Genomic DNA, 7133 nt, shown 5'->3' on the forward strand with positions numbered 1-7133 from the left:
TCATTCAACATTTTAAAAATCATTTTTAGTGGTTACATGTATGATACTGTTATTTGGAGTCACAATAATTTACTAACAAATCTCCTTTGTTGTATGTTTAAGTTATTTTTAAAAACCAATATCACCTACTTATCCATGGTAATTCCATTAGGATAAAGTCTCTGAAATAAAACTTGTAGGTCTAACATAGGCTCTCCTTTAAGAATTTTTTAATTCTAATTAATATTTTACAATTCTTTTAACATTGTTCAAAGGTGCTGACATATTAGATAAAGAAATCTTTGGTAACATAAGTGTTACCTTCTCTGGAGACAGCCGTACAATCCTTTAAGATGACATGAAAGTGTGTTTAAGTGAGACTGACATTTCTGTAGCCTAGATGTTTCCCCCTCTTGGGGAAAATTTAAAATGACATATTAGCAATATGGTAGTTCAACTGTAGCTTTTGAAAATATTTTCTTGCCAAGTGTTAACATCCAATAAATGAACATATTCCTTGTTAGATCAAAGAACTCAACACAGGAAAAATACAAGCTTGGGTATTCCCTTCACCTCCATTCATCATCTAAGACTTTTCTGATACCCCTGGCTGCTTCAGGAAAATATGATCACCTAGAATGATCCTTCACCTCTACCTCCTATGGGAAGTACTCCTTATTCCCAAAGAGATGCAAGATAACAGTCTTCCTAAGGGAAGGCAGAAGGAGGAAACATATTTGTTAAGCATGTCTTATGAGTGTCTTCTTAAGTACCTCACATCCAATATTTCAATAACCCCTTGCAAATATGCATACAATTCTCTAGACTGCTCACTTCTTTATGCAGAAAAGAAGGATGCTATCTACGTCTTTCTAATTCATCTTAGGTGATACCTGGCACAACTAAGTATTTTACTGAGAGATAAGTAGTAAGTATTGGACTTACTTGCTTTCATCTGGCTTACAGTAAAAAAGAAAATACTCTATTAAAAGCAGTACTCAGAACTTCCTTGGGTGGCTCAGTGGTAAAGAATCTGCCTCTTAATGCAGGAGACACAGGTTCAATCCTTGATCAGGGAAGATTCCACGTGCCACGGAACAACTAAGCCTGTGCGCTACAACTATTGAGCCTGTGCTCTGGAGCCCAGGAACTGCAACTACTGAGCCTTTGCTCTGAAACTGCTGAAACCTGTGCACCCTAGAGCCTGTACTCAGCAGCAAGAGAAGCCACACATCAAAATTACAGAGTAGCCCCTGCTTGCTGCAACTAGAGAAAAGCCCACACAGCAACAAAGACCCAGCACAGCCAATACATCAAAAAGCTAATAAATAAGTAAAATTATTTTTAAAAAAGCAGTACTCAGACCAATGCATGATATAGTACAAAACTTTAATACACTACTTAAGTACATGAAAGTCATCTTCTGACAGATGAACTGGAAATTTTTTTCAAGTTTCCTTATATAATTGTAACCTTATAAAATTCCTCCTTTCAAAAGTGACACCGATCCTGATACTTGTTGAAAAGTCTAAGATACATCGCTACAGTGATTTAGGAGATTATCCTAAAGCCCATCTTTTGAATACATCATCAGAATGTAACAGAGCAGGGTGAGCACAGCCCTTAGCAGGCAGCCATTGCTGTGCCTCATTGCTGCCCCGCCCTCCACTCTGTCACTAGGCAACAGGTCTAGCGAAGCCATTGATCAGTGCCTCAGTGGGCCCCGCCCACAAGCAACCAACTATCAGTGAGACACCGGGTTAGTTGTCCTGCTCAGCTATTGGTCAGCACCGCAGTGGGCTCTGCCCACAAGGAACTGTCAATGAGGGGCCATTAAGGAAGTGATTGAGCCAAGGGTCAGTGGTGTAGTGGTCATCAGGTGGAGAGTAAGGTAAGAGGCAGATTCAGACCTTTTCCTGGAAGCCCTCCAGCTCACCCAGGTTTGGGCCAGCAGGTGAGCTGGAGGGCCCAGGGAACAGGCTGAGCACTATTTCCTGCAGGGCTCTAGAGCCCTCACTAAGGCTTTCTAGTAGCCGTAGCCCAACCCTTGAGGTAGGGGTGAACCTCTCCTCTATCCCTGTCTCTGTGGTCTAGTAACCATGCTGTCTGCATGGGTTGCAGTCTGTGAGACCTGGTCTTACCATTTGGGTTGGCCTGAGGAGACTGAGGGCCAGTTGTGTTGGGTGTTTGGCTCCCTTAGGGGTTGCAGCTGGGAAGCATGTGGGAACCTGGCCCTGAAGGAGCTGCCAGCTGAGATCTGCCTCCTCTTAGCCAGGACTGGGACCTTGGAGGGTGAAAGTTGTATCTTGGGACCTTGCCCTTTCTTGTCAAGACAAAGAATAACATTCCTTTAGTAGAGATTTATGGGAACATCATTACCTTACCATGCAATGACTCAAGAGCAAAAGATCTGGCATCAAGAAGTTTGCAACAACTAACCATGCCCCTCCCTCACATTTTGCCTTTAGAGGGGCTTGCTGAACGCTTTCTGTAACATAGGGGTTCTTAGTGCATGAGCCACCCATCTCCTTGTATGAACCTCTAATAAAACCTTTTTCTGGTCCAGATTCCAATGTTCTAGTTTTGATTTGCCTCACAGTGCGTCAGGCACTCGGACTTGTGATTTGGTAACAAGAGAACTGATCACTGTCTTCATCCCTTCTTGGGATTTTCCCCAAAGTCTGATTCAGTTCAGTTCAGTCGCTCAGTCATGTCCAACTCTTTGAGACCCCATGAATCCCAGCACGCCAGGCCCCCCTGTCCATCACCAACTCCCGGAGTTCACTCAGACTCACGTCCATCCAGTCAGTGATGCCATCCAGCCATCTCATCCTCTGGCGTCCCCTTCTCCTCTTGCCCCCAATCCCTCCCAGCATCAGGGTCTTTTCCAATGAGTCAACTCTTCACATGAGGTGGCCAAAGTACTGGAGTTTCAGCTTCAGCATCATTGCTTCCAAAGAAATCCCAGGGCTGATCTCCTTCAGAATGGACGGGTTGGATCTCCTTGCAGTCCAAGGGACTCTCAAGAGTCTTCTCCAACACCACAGTTCAAAGGCATCAATTCTTTAGCGCTCAGCTTTCTTCACAGTCCAACTCTCACATCCATACATGACCACTGGAAAAACCATAGCCTTGACTAGACGGACCTTTGTTGGCAAAGTAATGTCTCTGCTTTTGAATATGCTATCTAGTTTGGTCATAACTTTCCTTCCAAGGAGTAAGCATCTTTTAATTTCATGGCTGCAATCACCATCTGCAGTGATTTTGGAGCCCAAAAAATAAAGTCTGACACTGTTTCCGCTATTTCCCCATCTATCTGCCATGAAGTGATGGGACCAGATGTCACGATCTTTGTTTTCTGAACGTTGAGCTTTAAGCCAACTTTTTCACTCTCCTCTTTCACTTTCATCAAGAGGCTCTTTAGTTCTTTTTTACTTTCTGCCATAAGGGTGGTGTCATCTGCATATCTGAGGTTATTGATATTTCTCCTGGCAATCTGGATTCCAGCTTGTGCTTCATCCAGCCCAGCGTTTCTCATGATGTACTCTGCATATAAGTTAAATAAGCAGGGTGACAATATACAGCCTTGACATACTCCTTTTCCTATTTGAAACCAGTCTGTTGTTCCATGTGCAGTTCTAACTGTTGCTTCCTGACCTGTATACAGATTTCTCAAGAGGCAGGTCAGCTGGTCTGGTATTCCCATCTCTTTCAGAATTTTCCACAGTTTATTGTGATCCACACAGTCAAAGACTTTGGCATAGTCAATAAAGCAAAAATAGATGTTTTTCTGGAACCCTCTTGCTTTTTCCATGATCCAGCGGATGTTGGCATTTTGATCTCTGGTTCCTCTGCCTTTTCTAAAACCAGCTTGAACATCAGGAAATTCACAGTTCATATATTGCTGAAGCCTGGCTTGGAGAATTTTGAGCATTACTTTGCTAGCGTGTGAGATGAGTGCAATTGTGCAGTAGTTTGAGCATTCTTTGGCATTGCCTTTCTTTGGGATTGGAATGAAAACTGACCTTTTCCAGTCCTGTGGCCACTGCTGAGTTTTCCAAATTTGCTGGCATATTGAGTTCAGCACTTTCACAGCATCATCTTTCAGGATTTGAAATAGCTCAACTGGAATTCCATCACCTCCACTAGCTTTGTTCATAGTGATGCTTTCTAAAGCCCACTTGACTTCACATTCCAGGATGTCTGGCTCTAGGTCAGTGATCACACCATCGTGATTATTTGGGTCGTGAAGATCTTTTTTGTACAGTTCTTCTGTGTATTCTTGCCACCTCTTCTTAATATCTTCTGCTTCTGTTAGGTGCATACCATTTCTGTCCTTTATTAAGCCCATCTTTGCATGAAATCATGAAATATTCCCTTGGTATCTCTAATTTTCTTATTACAGGTCTGCATTTTAATATCCGATCTTTCAGCTAATCTTTGTCCTGTGAGCTTGGTTCTCATCTCCGCATAACTATTTCTGCTGTTTCTGAAGTGCCAAAGATCCTTCTAGAAAAGCAGCTGATCAGGTGTGTGGTGAAGTGTTACAAGTCTGGCTTCTGCGATGCCATCAAGATGATGCTTCTCCCTGTGCCCTCCTTCCTCAGAGGAAACAGTCCCCCTTCTCGCATAATGGCAAAAGCTAATACATTTGATTTAAACATATGCCATGGGGGCACTGGGTTTGGGGTTCAAATTCCTAGAACTTCCACGGATGAGGCTTCTTCTGGGTCCCACTATGGAGGTAGTACTGTCAAGGTAGAGTACTTGTGTTTTCTGCCTGGTGATGTTCACCTCGTGATCCTTTGTAACCCATCAATACAGGAGCTGTCAGAGCTGGAGTCTCTTCCAAGTCACCTGGAGATGAATGCTGAGGGAGGTGCTCACCGGCTTCAGAAGAGGGAGGCGCCTGGGCTCTGCAGCAGGAAGGTCGGCGCTCACCCTCGGGGGACTCGCCTCTTCTGTCTCCATAGCTTGTGAAGGGGGACTGCAGCCCCATTGTGTGACGTTGTTTTAGACGACCTGCTGTTACCTGCAGAAGAACAACCAGAAACTGTCCCGAAATGTCTCGAGTAGCTGTCAGCATCCTGGGCCTTCTCCGTGTCCACATCCTCCCGCTCAATGGCTCTCGCCTTGGTGCACCGTCTCCGGGGTGAAACCCTTCACTCTTCCTCCGAGCTCCTCGCGTTCTGCAGTTTGGTCACAGAGTCGAAGTTCCCACCCTCAGTGGGCAACTTGTAAGTGAATTTGTCGTGGTCATGGTCTCTCCTGGCGCTTCAGCGCCTCCCAAGCTCTGCCAGGCTCCGCGGTCCGAGTCCCTGGAGCTGGGGCTCAAAGCGCGGCCGGCGGACCCGGGTGAGGCCGGAGGGCAGTAGACACTTGGCCGCTCGGCAGTCCCGCCGCTCGCGCTGTCTGAGCCGTTAAAGATGCTGATTGTTAGCAAACCGCCGGCTGGGAAGCCGGTCACAATTCAAACATCCATCAGAGATCATCCAGTTATTGAAGGATTGTATCATATTTTGGGCACCTACTTTTGCAATCTCTTAATATTTCATATCGGAGAAGGCAATGGCAACACACTCCAGTACTCTTGCCTGGAAAACCCCATGGACGGAAGAGCCTGGTAGCTGCAGTCCATGGGGTCGCGAAGAGTCCGACACAACTGAGCCACTTCACTTTCACTTTTCACATTCATGCATTGGAGAAGGAAATGGCAACCCACTCCAGTGTTCTTGCCTGGAGAATCCCAGGGACGGGGCAGCCTGGTGGGCTGCTGTCTATGGGGTGGCACAGAGTCAGACTCGACTGAAGTGACTTAGCAGAATATTTCATATTGGAAAGAAGGTGAATTTTTTAAATTTTCTTCACCAAAAATTGAGAAGTCCTAGTAATGAATCTGCAGGTCCAATTTGTGATGGCAACTGGATATGATTACAGAATCACCGAGGTCTTATGATGTAAGGACATGGGCTTAGACTTAGGGGCCAGAATTCTGGTCGGAAATCAAAAGGGGGCAGGGGTGGTCTTCTTCCCTCCAGGCAGCTGGCTGTGCTGTGGTCCTCTGCCCTGTCCCCTGATCCTCCCCCAGATCTGCCTTCCTCCTCCAAGTGCTCTTGGTAGCAGTTAAAGGTGGGGATGTGGTGCTTGCAGTTGGCAGGGACCCTGTGCTTCACCTGGGGTGTGGGCAAGGAGGGCTGCTGTTGGTTAGATTGTCTGATGGCTGAGGCTTCAGGGTGATCGGGCAGCCCTCTGGCCTCAGATCTCTTATAACCGGGGAGTGATACTAGAACATTACCTCTTATTTCTGGCCTATCAGTGAGTCCTGGATCTCCAACTCCACGTGAAACTGTGGACGCCAAGAAGTCAGTCTGCCCAGTCCTTGTAGCTCCATGTAAAGCTTTAGTTCCTCATATCCATGACCCACAATAATCCTCGGATCCTTCACAATCTGCTTTAAAGTGCCTCTCTAGTTGGGATGGAGAATGAGAAATTCCCCCAGCAGATTTTCTCATTCCATTGACAAGAATGGAATGTGATACGTTCTGCTCAGACCCTGCGTCCATAGCTCCTTGAGTTTCCATAATTCTAAAGGCAGGGAATCTCTTTGTAGACAGGATGACTTCCTATGGTTCTTCCCTGAGAGAGTTCTGGGGCAGCATGAGGGGGACCACCCCAGAAGGTGTCCAGTTTGTTGTAAAAGGTGAATTTGCTGCTGAAGCCAAAGTATGATGCTTGTGCTCACATCCAAGAGCAGGTTTTCTGCTTGTAAATCTCTGTGGACAGAACCCTCCTGGTGACCACACAGCACACACTACTGGTGGACTCTGCCCTCAGCCTCTCTGCTTTCCTACTGCCCTGAGCCACGGGTGCTCACCCACCTCTCCTCCACAAGCATCCTCTGAACAAGGCAGGGAGTTTCCTCAGCCTCTGTCACTTCAAATATTTCACTATGTTGGGATGATCCAAGCCTTCATGATTCCTGCTTTGTGGCACAGTCAGCAGAGGCTGGAGAGTTCTGCCGAGATCAGTGATCTTTATGGCTGTCGCTTTCCCATCCAGGACGTGCTGGCCAGCTTCACTGGAGCCCAGTCTCCCTTACTGACAGTCTCGAGGGCCTGGGGGAGACCATGTGAATCTGAGTGTCTCCTCAGCAG

General features: G+C 46.3%; 1 long non-coding RNA gene across 1 annotated transcript; it reads left to right on the forward strand.

Annotated features, from left to right (window-relative positions):
- The first annotated feature begins 1353 nt into the window (after nucleotides 1-1353).
- LOC147344007 (uncharacterized) lies at nucleotides 1354-5225 on the forward strand. The gene is made up of 2 exons (XR_015155590.1): nucleotides 1354-1870; nucleotides 4804-5225. It is a non-coding gene; the product is annotated as an uncharacterized LOC147344007 (long non-coding RNA).
- Nucleotides 5226-7133: the final 1908 nt, after the last annotated feature.

Source organism: Bos grunniens, chromosome 26 (genome assembly GCF_055505025.1).
Source record: "Bos grunniens cultivar Pamir isolate PY7600 chromosome 26, Bosgru_T2T1.0, whole genome shotgun sequence".
Taxonomy (NCBI): Eukaryota; Metazoa; Chordata; class Mammalia; order Artiodactyla; family Bovidae; genus Bos; species Bos grunniens.